The sequence below is a fragment of the Misgurnus anguillicaudatus genome, chromosome 2, assembly GCF_027580225.2.
Source record: "Misgurnus anguillicaudatus chromosome 2, ASM2758022v2, whole genome shotgun sequence".
Classification (NCBI taxonomy): Eukaryota; Metazoa; Chordata; class Actinopteri; order Cypriniformes; family Cobitidae; genus Misgurnus; species Misgurnus anguillicaudatus.
Window position 1 is genome coordinate 37,844,886 of NC_073338.2, and position 15,449 is coordinate 37,860,334.

The following is a 15,449-nucleotide window of genomic DNA, read 5'->3' on the forward strand; positions in this document are numbered from 1 at the left end:
TGGGACGTTATAAGTGTCTTTGGACGATACCATAGACCTACGTAGGGGAAACTTTTTAAGCAAGAACATTTAGTTGTGTTGTTTTAAGTAAACTGTATTATCACAATAATACTTTATATTACTATGTAGCCTTGAATTTATCAACATATATATCAAAAAAGTTTCAAAGCTCTGTATTAATCATATGAACGTATGTAAAGACATTGTAATGTTGATGTATAGAATTGTCACCCTCTCTCCCCCCGTAATCTTGGTATGGTCTAGTTCTTGTCCTGCACTAATGCATTGTGCTATATCTTACATTTTTCAACGTTATGTTAGTTGCAAGCCTAAAACACGTCTTTAATACGCACAACGAATGTAGATTTTCATAATATGTAAGTAACTAAATTAAAACGAATAAAGAGTTTTGTGTTTTTTCTGTCAGCTGCACAAAGGGGCTGTTCCTCCAGTCCGGGAACATTGTGTACTGTTACCATTGTCTACCTTTAGACATGGAGAAAGTTTTACTTTTTTGATGGTGTTCAACTGCTTGATGGGTTGGGCTTGCAAATCAGCATGCTTTACTAATACTTTAATAACCTGTATTAAGGTGCAGACAAGTTTGTGAAATGTGGACATGTCAGTCACTTAAAATGTTTGACATTCAGCAGACACATTTATCACCCAAACTGTATATTACACTGGCCTTTAACAATGTACCTAAAATATGTCAGTGCTATGCAGAAGTGTAAGTGCAGAACAAAATAAATGTAAAGTAGTGAAGTAGTCCGGTCTTGGACTCGTCTCGGACTTGTTCCTTCAAAGACTCGGTCTTGACTCGGTCTCGGACCACAGTGGGAGGAGAAGGACTCGTAATTTTAGGCCGAGTCCTCGAGACCAACGCATTTTTTTATGTTCATATAAAAAACCTCACAACATAACAACAATAATAAAATGCAATGTTGATGGGCATTATTTGAAAATGACATCCCATGGTTTAATGCAAAGATACTGCCATCAGATTTGTTTATTTATCTCTAGAAAAATAGGCAGAAGATAATGCATGTGGTAGGAAATTTTTTAATGATAGTAAAAGCATAGTCCATATTAAGACGTTAAGACTGCTCCTCTAACCAATTCCCAATCTAGCTTAGTCTGTAGGCCTAACTGTTGGTTATTAACTGAGGTGATATTAAATCATGAATATGAAAACTGACATTTTTTATGGTCTTGGTCTCGCCTCGGTCTCGACTCCTAAAGGACTCAGTCTCAACTCATACTTGCTTCCTCAAAGACTCTGTCTTGACTCGGACTCGACTGTATTTGAAAACCAACGGACTCGGTCTCGACCCTTCAAAGACTCTGTCTTGACTCGGACTCAGCATAGGCGGTCTCGTCCCCATCACTATTGTAAAGTACATAGGACAGATGATTTTATCCAAAGCGACTTAAAGTGCATTCAGGCTATACATTTTTTGTGTAACCCATGACCTTTGCAGTGCTTACGCAGTGCTCTTCCAAAATGACATATAGGCTTTGCCATTATATTAATTACTGTAAAACATCCTCTGCTAACATTCACTTTTTATTTTAAATTGATGTTATAGTTATTAGTCTACTCTTTATTACAAAGTTACCATGATTGCACATAAATATGAGGCCACCATAAGTACTTAATGTTACACTACAGACTACAATATGTGATACTGTGTTTCTTTTAAAATAATCTATATTATGTTTTTAATGTTTTAGTTGTTTTGTTGTGGGAAAGACAAATAATATATAAATAAAAAGTTCTACAAAAAATAATAATCTATATTATGTACAACATGGTGCATGCGAGTCTTTGAGTTACACTCCCAAAGCACTTTCGACTTGCGATTGTTATATCAACACAAAGGTAAGAAGTCACGTTCATATTTTGCAATGTTGTCATCTGGACTTCTGTCACAAAATACTACATTAATGATGCTAGAGGGTCTGTTTCTCAAAACAGAGACCATACACTGATGCTAAACCTGTAGACCTTTTAAACGATGTAAAGTAATGTTAATATTAGTAATGTTTGTAGACAGCAGGCTATGTAGATATTGTTAGCAGTGTTAATAAAATTGACGTCATCCCGCACACGAACTAGTGCGCGTTGAGAGGTTAATACCCTCAATTTTAATATTTATTCATTACATATTTTTATATTAGCTTGGCTTTTTATGTATGTTAATATTTTAAACCAAGATAAAACATATCAAGTAAAAAAATCAAGTAAAACAATAAACGTTTTGAGTAGGCTACAGTACTGTGCACAGGTCTTATGCCACCATGCCACAATTAGATTTGTTGTTTTAACAATGTTATAGTGATTATATATAATTGTTTCTGAGTCTCTTTAATAGAATACATCCAGAAAATACAGGAAATTTTACTTGAGCAATAGCAGGAAACTGCAGGATCTCTTAAACCTAAATTAAATTAAATCCTAATTTCTCATTTTAAAGAAATCTTTTTACTTCATTCTGCTCAAAAACGCTCAAGAGGTGTTTAGCGCCAAAAGAGGTCATACACACCGACCATGCCTAAAGAAGACATTTAGTCCTGAAAAAAAAATATTTATTTATTTATTTGTACATTTTTCCTGTATTTTCTGTTTGTATCTGAATAAAATAGATTGAACAATAAACATGGATGGACATTAAACTTCTAAAATAACAAGTGTGGTGGTGGTGGCCTAAAACTTTTGCAAAGTAGCCTTCTATATATCAAAAATTAGCCCTTCAGATGGTTTTTATCCATTCTGCCCTACAAAGGCAAAAGACTCGCTAGAGTGTAGAACTGAGACAAATGACTTTAAAGTTTAGACTTTTCAGTGACTTTAGTTATCAGTTATTTTCTTTATTTTTATTTTCTCGAAAAAACAACAAAATTGATTCAAGATACTTATCCACATGATAAAGGAGGTCTTGAAAGTCCTAAAAATATCAATAACTAATTTTTGACCAAAAACGAAGTTACTGCCTTTTGCCTTTGTAGGGCAGCATTGTGGTACCCCATTGTGGTAGCTCACAAAAAGGTTGGAGACCCCTGCTCTAAATAATCTGGTATATATTGCTTTTTGAGCAGTGGCAATTCAGTTTTCATGTGTCCCATTACTTTTTATAACACACCAGTCAAAACAATTTATTTCCATTGTAAACTGTAAAATCTCATGATCTATAATACGAAACAGTGACTATAAATGGAACAAAATATCATGTAATGGCGTTTGTTTTGACCAAATTGACATCAAAACACACTTTTCCGAAAACACAAGTGATACTGTGTCTATTTTAGTTGACATTAAAAAAACTATGCCAAGATCAGGACTCACGTCTACAAAGTCATGGCCATTGTGTTTCCGGCTTTCGTCTATGTTAGCAAACAAATGAAGATTGGAAAATATGAATCACTGTCTTACTGGAGTCAATGACCAGCTCTCACGTCCAATGCGCTGTTCAAGTGCTAATAAGAAAACTTTTGCTTCAGACCATGCATTGTACAACATTATACAAAGTGACTTGTATTTTTTATATATACAATAATGAACTAAAAAAATATGAATTTTATTTCATGAATTTAATCTTATACAAGCCTACATAGGCCTATATACATAACACAGTCAAGTGATGAGTTGTTCTGTAGATCTGCATATAATTACTTTCAGCAAATTATCTCAATGTTAGTTTATTTCTGGCACTAACAAATTTAAAACTTTATTTCCTGGAATGCAATAATTGTTTCTCTTCTCTTTTTCAGTTGAAGCAATCGTTCTCTGACAAACCAGGCGTAACCTGTATAACAAGTATAATCAAAACCAGCTGTGCCACTTTTTATGATGCACTTCACTACATCTGCAAGAGTTTTATATTGTCACGCTCACTTCATTGAAAAGCGTGAGGCTTCAGTTGTAATATTTTACCCCAAAATCAATACCGTGAGCTTTAGTGTTTGCCAATTGAACTATTCAATACAATAGTTTGCTGTAGCAATTACTGTTATATAAAGTCAATACAAAGGTTGTTCCACAGGATTCCACAATTGAATACAAACACCTCGAATGCATACAGTCATTCGTGTTTCTTATTACTGCATACAGAGTAGTGTTGAACAGCTGTTGCATTCTGGTGGTGTCGATGGATGGGTTCTAAATTGATTTTGCATCGCTTTATATTCACAAGGTTTAATGTGCACTTCAGTTTATGGTAATACTCCAGATGTCAGAAATTAACACAAGAATCAACTCTCATAACACTCACCTTTATGAACAATGCCATTTATTATTCCTCAGTTTAAATATTTCACAATATTTAAAATCAGACCATTAAAAATTACGATCAGAGATGGAAAATCTGTGATGGTGTAAACATTTGTAATGTTATTCTGTAAAAAGAAACATCTCTTGCACAGGCCAAGCAGTCTGAAAATGAGAACACTCTATTCCAATACAAACAATGCTTAAATAATAACTGTATGGAGGACGCGTGTTTGTTTGTGGTTCATACTGACGTAGGTTGAGACTATTGAGGTCTTTTGTTAGGAAACCATGTGACTGACTTTCTACTGATAATTACTCAAGGATCTTAAACACACCTTGAGTTGAGCTCTCTGAAACTGGATTCGAATATATTAATAACTTATTTTGGTAGCATTTAAGTTTTTATTACCGTTTCAAGCACTGCTGAGTTACTGGATGATAACAATTGTGGTTTTGTAATTTTATATGATTTGTTTTAATTTAGTGTGAGGGCGGTTTAATAGCATTTCCATGTTGGACTCCTCAGTTTGCACAGTTATTTTGTTGACTCTGTCATATAAGAAATCTGTTCACGAGCATTAACAATAAAATTTCAGAAAAAATAGAAATGCCACTTCGTCATTTTGCTCACACTATTCATTTACAGAACTTCATAAAGCGGTTAGTTTCACTCCTTGATTCTGATTGGTCAATAGCTTTGTTTTATTTATGATGATAAAGATACCTGTATGACAACTGCACCCACGATTCTGTCACTGCTGAGCAACCACCCTTAGCAACGTAAACATATAAACATTCAGTTTCTACAGTATTACTTTGTGAAAGTTGCGTTCATACATTTATTTGGTTTTATTTCTTTATGCTTTAATATTTGTATTGTGTGGTAACTGTTTTATAAAAGCAATAAGGTACTCAAGGCTAGTGCTGTAATGTGAAGAAGTCATGGGTGAAGAGGATCCTAGATCAGTGGTTGCTTCATGCCTAACAAAGCCCTTCAGCCAGGACTTACTCCACAATATAGCCTTGAGTACTTTAATACGTACACTGGACATCCATGTACAAAAGAAGGGACAAGTAAACAAATTTAAAGGGTTAACAATATCTTTTTTTAAATGTTTCTTGATAAGCATTAAAATTAATCCGTAACTTTTATGAATACTTAGTTTAACCTGTGCACATCTGCTATCACAATATTATAAATATTTCTACATAGGCTTTTTCACCATCTTTCTAAATATCTATTTTTTATCTGCTATAGTGTTAAAATAGTACTTGATAACTATAAACAAGGAAGGCTGTGAAAAATATTTATATTGTTTAAAACAAAAATATTTACTCAAAAATAAAGCCACTCAATAATGTGTTGGAATTTCATAATATTACGGTGTTTTGCTGGTGATGATGAAGTGCTATAAATATCTATCATAAATTATATAATAGTCACATCAGGGTTCCCATACATTAGTTAACTTTAAATTCAAGGATCTTTCAAGGACTTTCCAGATCCAATACCTTCAAATTCAAGGACTAAATGTGGGAACACATTTCAAGTGAGAGCAAGGCTACATCGAGTTACCTTTTAAGATACATTGTTACAGTTCCCTTTCAAGGGAACTCGCGCTGCGTCACTGCGGTGACACTTTGGACACGGCTCCAGGGGTAAGTGCGTCTGAATGTGTATATCAAATTCAACCAATGGTGAGGCTTAACGACAAAGACAGTGTGACACAGGAGCCAGGAAGTATATCGCTATATGAAATATTGTCAAAGACGGCGTTACAGGGATGCAGGAAGTATGGCAAGGGAGACGCAGCGTCTCGTTCCCTTCTCAGGGAACAACAGTTACATACGTAACCCAAGACATTTTCATGGTCAAACACAACTATGCAAAAAAGCATTTTGGTATGAATCAAAATTTGCATACAGATGTCCTGTATGACTTTTGGAAAGGGGTATACACACTAAATAATAATCATCAGACTGTAGTACACTACAGCGTTTGCTATATTAATCTGTAGTAACATTAGATACTAGCAAAAGTATCCAGCGATGTCCACAGTCCAGAGTTTACCTCAAACACCAAATAAAAACACCTGAAGCAGCTATTCAAGGTCTATGCTAAAAACATTCAGACAGGTGTGCTGGAAAAGGCAGGATATCCTAATATGTACCATTTTGGTGGAGTTACCAATATGTACCTCTAAGGTACCAATGTGTACATTTGATGTACCAATATTAGGTACAAAAGTGTACTTTTTGAAAAAAAGTACACCGCCCCGTCCCAGTGACAACGTTTGTACCTTCTTGTGCCTTTTTTCTGAGTGTGCAAGACCTATCAATTGGAGACTTCTGTACTATAGTGTTGTTGAACCTTACCATATAGTAAACATTACAGTATATACCAGTTTATCAATTCACTAGTTAAAAATACAAAATGCAATAGTATACATTTAACAATGTGTAGTCATTGCTATAATAAACTACAGTATACAATTTAGTTTGCTACAGCGGGGAAAATAAGTATTCGACACATCAGCATTTTTATCAGTAAGGGAATATCTAAGTGGGCTATTGACACAAAATTTAGCCATCAAGATTTAGCCATCAGGCCAAATATTGAATTCATACAAAGAAATCAGAGCATTTGGGTATACAGGTTGAGTCATAGTAAATAAAGTGAAATGACACAGGGAATAACTACTGAACACATGAAAAAAAAATGTGCAAAATGGCATAGAAAGCCAGGAGATCACCTGAAATCTGTCAGTATTGAGAGAGAAACCCTGCCCCCTATCAGTACTAATTGATATCAGCTGCTTTAGTCCTAATTGAAGGCATTTAAAGGCTTCTCATTACCCAGGAGGCACACAGGAAAGACTTCATGATAGGTAAAAGCAACTCTCTCAAGATCTTCGTAATCTTATTGTTGAAAAGCATTTTAATGGGAATGGTTATAATTGACGACGGGCCGTTGAATTATTAGAAAATAATGCACACCCAAGGTGGTAATGCAGCACGTAGCATGAAGGGAAGCGGAGTTACACCGCAGGTGTGCATTATTTGCTCTTGTGTTTTTTTTTTGAAGACATTGCTCTCGTGTTTTTTAAGACATTTGATAGGTCAGGTGTGCATTTATCAAAAAAATAATGCATGCCTATGGAACATTTCTCAACCAATCAAAATAAAGCATTCAACAGCCTGTGGAATAATAAATACTAACGTATAGACTACAATATTTTATCATATGGGACTTCTGTAAAGAGGGTTTGTATGTTAAATTTCTGAAGAACATAAGCCTATTATAACTATATTTTATACACACTCCTGATTTTGAAAAACTTTTAATTACTAATAAACTAAATATTGTTCTCATACTAGGCGTATCTCTATTACTAGAAAGTTAAATACAGTCAAAACACAAAGTATAAACCGCAGCCTTAAAGGGATAGTGATTGTGTCATTATTTACTTAACCTCAAGTTGTTTCCTATGTAAATTTCTTTGTTCTACTGAACAAATAAAGATATAAAGAATGTTTGTAACCAAGCAGATCTGGGGCACCATTGACTTCTATGGTAGGAAAAAATTATACTATGGAAGTAAATGGTGCCCCAGATTTGCTTTGGTTATTAACAATTTTCTAAATATCTTCATTTGTGTTCAGCAGAATAAAGAAATGCAAGTTTGGAAAAAGATGAGGGTGAGTAAATGATTTTCGCTGAACTATTCCTTTAAAGCAGAGGTCTCCAACATTTTGGGGAGCAAGGGTCTACCACAATGGATAAAACAATCTGGAGGGCTACTTTTTTGATAGTCTACTCAAAACTGTTTTGTTTTACTTGTTAATTCGATTTTATTTTACTTGTCTATGTTTTATCATTGTTTTAAATGTTAATATGCATAAAGACGCTAAGCTAATATAAAAATATGTAATAAATACTAAAATTGAGGCTATAAATAGATTGTGCTTTGGCGGGCAACTCACAGACTCATGGTGCTCGCGGGCACCATGTTGGAGACCACTGCCACAAGTTCTAATACAAAGATAGAGTGGAAAGAAATAAATCAGATGAGGAGAAAAACAACATATAAGGCCTAATTCTGAATACAGAACTGTTTAGAACAAAAATAATTGCAAAATCAATTTAAAAAAAAACTAAATTTTAATTTTGGGTATTGTTATTTCGAAATGTGAAATGAGTCTTATTACTGTACATCAGAGCTTCCTGCACATTCTGGATGTCTCGCTCATCTAACACACCTGGGGGCGCTCCAGTACAGGCTTAACCATCACATATGTTGAACATTATTTTAGGGGAGATACATAACCAGACTGGTTATGTTAGTAAATATTTGTGCTTTTGTTCTAGTATACATACGTTATGACACTATTCCAAACATGGTCGCAGAAGGTAACATCCAGTGTTAAATGATTGTTCATGCTTCCACTAAAACATGTTTATGTATTCCTTACACCTCTTTACTTAAATTGTAAGGTTCAGAATTACCTCAAAATTCCTATGCAAGCATCAAGATGATTTGCTTGTCAGACAGGTCCGCTGGGTGGTTTCAGAGAAGTGTTTATTCAAACCAGCCAAGTCACAAACATATCGTGAGCCTCAAGCACAACTGTTTCCTAAACCCTGTGCATGCAAAAGGCCGCTGGAAAACAGGCCAATCTCAACATGACACCAGCTGGGATGTTAAAGTCGAGATGTACCACCCAACATTAAATTACACAATAAATGAAGTAGTGTTGTTTGAATGCTAAATACAAAGTTATTATGACTGCTGAGTTAGTGCAATATGCTAACGTTTAGGTTGAAATTCTACTATATGTGTTCTGCGCATCTAGAGATCCTGTGTGCATCACGTGTTTTGTCAAACAAAGGGTTTATGATAAAGAAATGCTCGCGTTTGCCAGATACTCGCATAATCTCATGCGTAATTAAAGTTTACTGTTAAAGGAGTGTCTTGTGTGTATTTTGTGAACGTGAGCGTCTCTATTATCATAAACGGTTTTGACGCGTGTGCAGCAGGCACTTATTTTGACAAAACACGTGATGCACATGGTTTACATGACAAACACATATTTCGAAAACGCAAGCAACGCACGACATTCCGAACACTTATCTTGAATTTGCGCCCATCGGATGAGCAATCATGAGCCGCCACTGATCGACGTTACAGCTATATTTTGCAGATCCATGCTGAAAATACCCCATAAACTTACTACTCAGAATCGTCCATTAACAATCTCCAAACAACTGTTTATTCCTCAAATTACGTATCTTTGTCTGTTACAGGAGTGGTTCCCAACCAGAGGGTCGGGGCCCACAGGTGGGCCTCGGCAGATTTCCAAAATTGATTTCCAAAATAACTTAAATTAATTAATTATGGTACAAAACAAGCATTAAAATAAGCTAAAACAAGCAAAAATCAATGTTTCTTGCTTTCTTTTTTTTGCCAATTTTAGTAGCAAATATACATGTGTCTATTCATTCCAAGTTCGATTTTATGTGGAAAAAATGAGTGAGTGAGGGGCCTTCATATATTGTTGTGGGCAACTAGAGGGCCTTAAAGCAACACTAAAGAGTTTTTGCTCTTTGCTCCCCCTACAGGTTGGAAGCGGAATTGTCCATTAGCACTGTCGTAAATAATTTAGCCTACTGCAGCAAAGCTGGCTCTGATTGTATTGTAGGTCTGCCGTAAAGCAAGTTTTTGTAGTTTTTACTCGAACTACAGGACCCAGACCCGACGTTTGCTAACTTCTTTAGTGCTGTTTTGGCCGATAGAGGGCTGCAAAGCGAATGTGAAAGTGCCGTTCACACTGTTTCGAACTGAAACTTTTTTGGAAACGTTCTTTTAAGGTAAAAAACTCTTTAGTGTTGCTTTAAAGTGAAAAAAGTTGGGAATCACTGCGTTACAGATTCAAACATAAGGTCTGTTTACACACACAGAGCTACTAAACTGAACTGCTCTGAGAAACAGCCAATCAGGGCTGAGCTTAACATTATTATAAATGACCCGTTCAAATAAGGTAATAATAGATAATTTCATTCTAAAGGCAAATCCTAGGGTTGTAAATGGACATGTAAAACTGTTTCTGGATCATTTTTGCACTTAAAGGTCACGTTCTGATCCAATTCTTTAAACCCTAGTTAGTGTGTAATGTTGCTATAATAGCATAAATAATATCTGTAAAATGATAAAGCTCAAAGTTCACGGCCAGGCGATATATTTTCTTTAACAGAATTCATCTTTCAAAGCCTACAGCGAATGGCCGGTTTGGACTACAGCGCTCTACTTCCTGCTTTAATGACGTCACTAGAACAGTTTTTTGACTAAACTCCGCCCACAGGAATACGTAATTCGCCAGCTAAGCTAACGGCAAGCTAAGCTGCTATCGAATCACAACACACTAAACAAACTACACAATCAGAACTCCATACGTATTTCTGAAAAAGGTACTTCATAGAACAAGGAAGACATCAGACCATTTTGAGGACCATGAAAACAGTGATATACAGATAAGTAAATTGTGTGAAAAATACCGCATTTTTTTACACTAGGGATGCTCATATCAGTTAATTTTCCCGACCGACAACCGTAGCTTCTAAACCGAACATTAACCGTTAACTTGTAAGATTTTAATATGAAATTGTCATTGAGTAAAAGTTGACGGTTGTCTGTGAACTAGTAAAAACAAAAGATTTAATTTGAACGTGCAAACAGCAGCGACAGATCAACAACAGAACCAGGATTCATACATTATCAGATATTCACGCAACATTACCTTATTAAAAAGCACGAGATCAGTCCAGAGGATTAATATCCAAAAAGGGCAGATTGTCTCCGTTTCATCTACCACAGTGGTCATTTCTAAAGCAGGATGCTTTTCAGAAAGTTTTGCTTTTGCGTCGTCTTTCTCCGTTTGTGCAAAAAGAGAGATGTTTATGGACAGGGTCAGAGGCCATCAGCAAACGTCTGTCCGGATGTCCGCGAGATGGACCGCGTCATCTTTTAACTGACGGAACAGACATATGCGCTAAATTAGTGAAAAAGTGAGTGGGTCCAATATCATTGGTCTTAAAAAGTTTGTATGTCTGAAGAAAATAAAGAAAAACTGTCCAAACATCAAAATTACATCAAAGACTGATAAAACTGTAGAGAAAGAGCAGGATTACGTCAGACTTAAAATGCAATTAGAAAACATCAGGGGTGTGAAGGGTCTAGTATGTTACTTAATAAGCTACACAATCCTCTCTGCTTGAGAGGGCGTTTGCAGACATTCCCAGTGTGATGGAAGCAAATAACTTTTGCATGTCCTAGCAGACACACTAAGCGAATCCTCTGTTGTTTAAAGACTGTGGTCTTCTAATGAGTTTGTGAACTAATAAAGCATTACTGGTGCTGATTATTTCCTCTGCTTATAATTGCTAAGCTTTAGAATACCTCCCTGACTATCAACCAGACTATTTGCTGTAACTCTTAAGTTTAATGTTTGCTTAAATGACTAACAGATCCTGAGGCCTTAATAGTAGCACCATCTATAGGACAGTCTATTCAGAATGCTTTTTTTCCATCATTCTGAAATGCATTCATTTAAAGGGACAGTTCCCCTTTAATTTTCCCTCCAAAAACTCAATTTACTCATCCTCATGTTGTCTTAAACGTGTATGTGTTTCTCTATTCTGTTGAACACAAAGGAAGACGTTTTGATAAATGATGGCAAGCACACAGTTGACAGTAACCACCGAATTCCATAGCAGGATAAACAAATACTATGGAAGTCAGTGTGTACTGTCAACTGTGCGCTTACCATTTATCAGATTATCATTGTTTTTGCTCAACATGGGGGAGTAAATGATGACAGAAATTAGATTTTTGGTGAACTATCCCTTTAAGTTTGCCTTACACTTTCCAAATACCATCTTAAAGGTGCAATGTGGTACTTTAGCAGCATAGCGGTGAGACCACAGCTCACTGCCCCTTTTTGAAACGCATATTAGTGAGGCTACGGTAGCCAACACAAGACAAACACATCATCGTCTGAGACAACGTACTAACAAAACCAGCTCTATAGAACAGTTTGTCTGTGTTTAGGGCTGCTGTAAAGGCATGGCGATCCGAAATGGAGATTTCCACGTAAGGGAACCCGCAGTGTATGTAACGTATTTTCCGTACACTTTTTTCATAGGCCCTGTCCCAAATGGCACACTCCGGACTTGTGGTCCTCCTCAGAGTCCACACTTTGATGACATCACGTAGTCCAGACTTTAGGGACCCTTGATGCGAGTCCACGTGGGTGCACCGGAGTTGTATTTTGGGACAGACTCAAGCATCACACCGGAAATGGGTAGAGAAGTTGCCCGTCAGTGTGAACTCCTCCCTTCCGTCGCCTGATTGGTCTGATTGCCCTTTCGCAAGGACTTCTGGGTTGGCAAAGTGCACGAAGCCTGCTGCAGTGCGGGCTTCGCTGAAGACCGCATCAAGGGGGCAAAGGAGGCGCTGATGAGCACACTTCAAAGCGTAAAAATGACAGATGGGACTCGTAGACTACGGACTCGTAGACTAAGCGAGAACGCGCAATTTAAGGCCACAAGACCGAAAGTTTTGGGACAGGGTCATAGTTTGGCGGGTCCTGGAACTTCTAGTCAGGTGCAACTTATACGTCAAAATTATTTCATATAAACAAAGAGAAACCATTACCATCTACAGCCGCGAGAGTCCACTCTATGCTGCTCCTGTATTTATGTAATTCAATGGATTCAGTGATGCAGAATGACTTCGGGACCTTTTTGAACTTGATTTGGCTTATCGTGTTAATTTAGCCTATTTAGCCTTCCAGGTATGTATATGCTATTGTGTATCGTGTAAATAACTGTTACTTTAACATGTACAGACACCTATTCAGCCTGCTGTTCTGTGCTATTGTTTAGTTGAATAACTTGACTTTCCAGTTAAAATGTCTGTTCTTTGGCTTGGGTTTTGTGAAATCATTTTATAAATAAACACGACGTATAGTCCACTGTGACTTATATGTATGTATATATATATATATATATATATATATATATATATATATATATATATATATATATATATATATATATATATATATATATATATATATATATATATATATATATATATATATATATATATATATATATATATATATATATATATATATATATATATATATATATATATATATATATATATATATATATATATATGTGTATGTGTGTGTGTATGTATGTGTGTATGTATGTGTGTATGTATGTGTGTATGTATGTGTGTATGTATGTATGTATGTATGTATGTATGTATGTATGTATATATATACAGTCTTGTTCAAAATAATAGCAGTACAATGTGACTAACCAGAATAATCAAGGTTTTTAGTATATTTTTTTATTGCTACGTGGCAAACAAGTTACCAGTAGGTTCAGTAAATTCTCAGAAAACAAATGAGACCCAGCATTCATGATATGCACGCTCTTAAGGCTGTGCAATTGGGCAATTAGTTGAATTAGTTGAAAGGGGTGTGTTCAAAAAAATAGCAGTGTTGCATTCAATCACTGAGGTCATCAATTTTGTGAGGAAACAGGTGTGAATCAGGTGGCCCCTATTTAAGGATGAATCCAACACTTGTTGAACATGCATTTGAAAGCTGAGAAAATGGGTCGTTCAAGACATTGTTCAGAAGAACAGCGTACTTTGATTAAAAAGTTGATTGGAGAGGGGAAAACCTATAAAGTGGTGCAAAAAATGATAGGCTGTTCAGCTAAAATGATCTCCAATGCCTTAAAATGGAGAGCAAAACCAGAGAGACGTGGAAAAAAAACGGAAGACAAACATCAAAATGGATAGAAGAATAACCAGAATGGCAAAGGCTCAGCCAATGATCACCTCCAGGATGATCAAAGACAGTCTGGAGTTACCTGTAAGTACTGTGACAGTTAGAAGACGTCTGTGTGAAGCTAATCTATTTTCAAGAATCCCCCGCAAAGTCCCTCTGTTAAAAAAAAGGCATGTGCAGAAGAGGTTACAATTTGCCAAAGAACACATCAACTGGCCTAAAGAGAAATGGAGAAACATTTTGTGGACTGATGAGAGTAAAATTGTTCTTTTTGGGTCCAAGGGCCACAGGCAGTTTGTGAGACGACCCCCAAACTCTGAATTCAAGCCACAGTACACAGTGAAGACAGTGAAGCATGGAGGTGCAAGCATCATGATATGGGCATGTTTCTCCTACTATGGTGTTGGGCCTATTTATCGCATACCAGGGATCATGGATCAGTTTGCATATGTTAAAATACTTGAAGAGGTCATGTTGCCTTATGCTGAAGAGGACATGCCCTTGAAATGGTTGTTTCAACAAGACAATGACCCAAAACACACTAGTAAACGGCCAAAGTCTTGGTTCCAAACCAACAAAATTAATGTTATGGAGTGGCCAGCCCAATCTCCAGACCTTAATCCAATTGAGAACTTGTGGGGTGATATCAAAAATGCTGTTTCTGAAGCAAAACCAAGAAATGTGAATGAATTGTGGAATGTTGTTAAAGAATCATGGAGTGGAATAACAGCTGAGAGGTGCCACAAGTTGGTTGACTCCATGCCACACAGATGTCAAGCAGTTTTAAAAAACTGTGGTCATACAACTAAATATTAGTTCAGTGATTCACAGGATTGCTAAATCCCAGAAAAAAAAAATTTGTACAAAATAGTTTTGAGTTTGTACAGTCAAAGGTAGACACTGCTATTTTTTTGAACACACCCCTTTCAACTAATTGCCCAATTGCACAGCCTTAAGAGCGTGCATATCATGAATGCTGGGTCTTGTTTGTTTTCTGAGAATCTACTGAACCTACTGGTAACTTGTTTGCCACGTAGCAATAAAAAATATACTAAAAACCTTGATTATTCTGGTTAGTCACATTGTACTGCTATTATTTTGAACAAGACTGTATATATATATATGTTTTTCCTCTTCAAAATGCATTTTTGACTGATGCGACTTATACTCTGGAGCGACTTATGGTCCGGAAAATACGGTAGATAAAACAATACAGTTAATTTTATAAGGTCTTTATATCAACTGATAATACAGTTAAGTATATTATATTGCATTCCTGTCAAGAAATCCTTCTAAAAGTTGCAGATTGCAC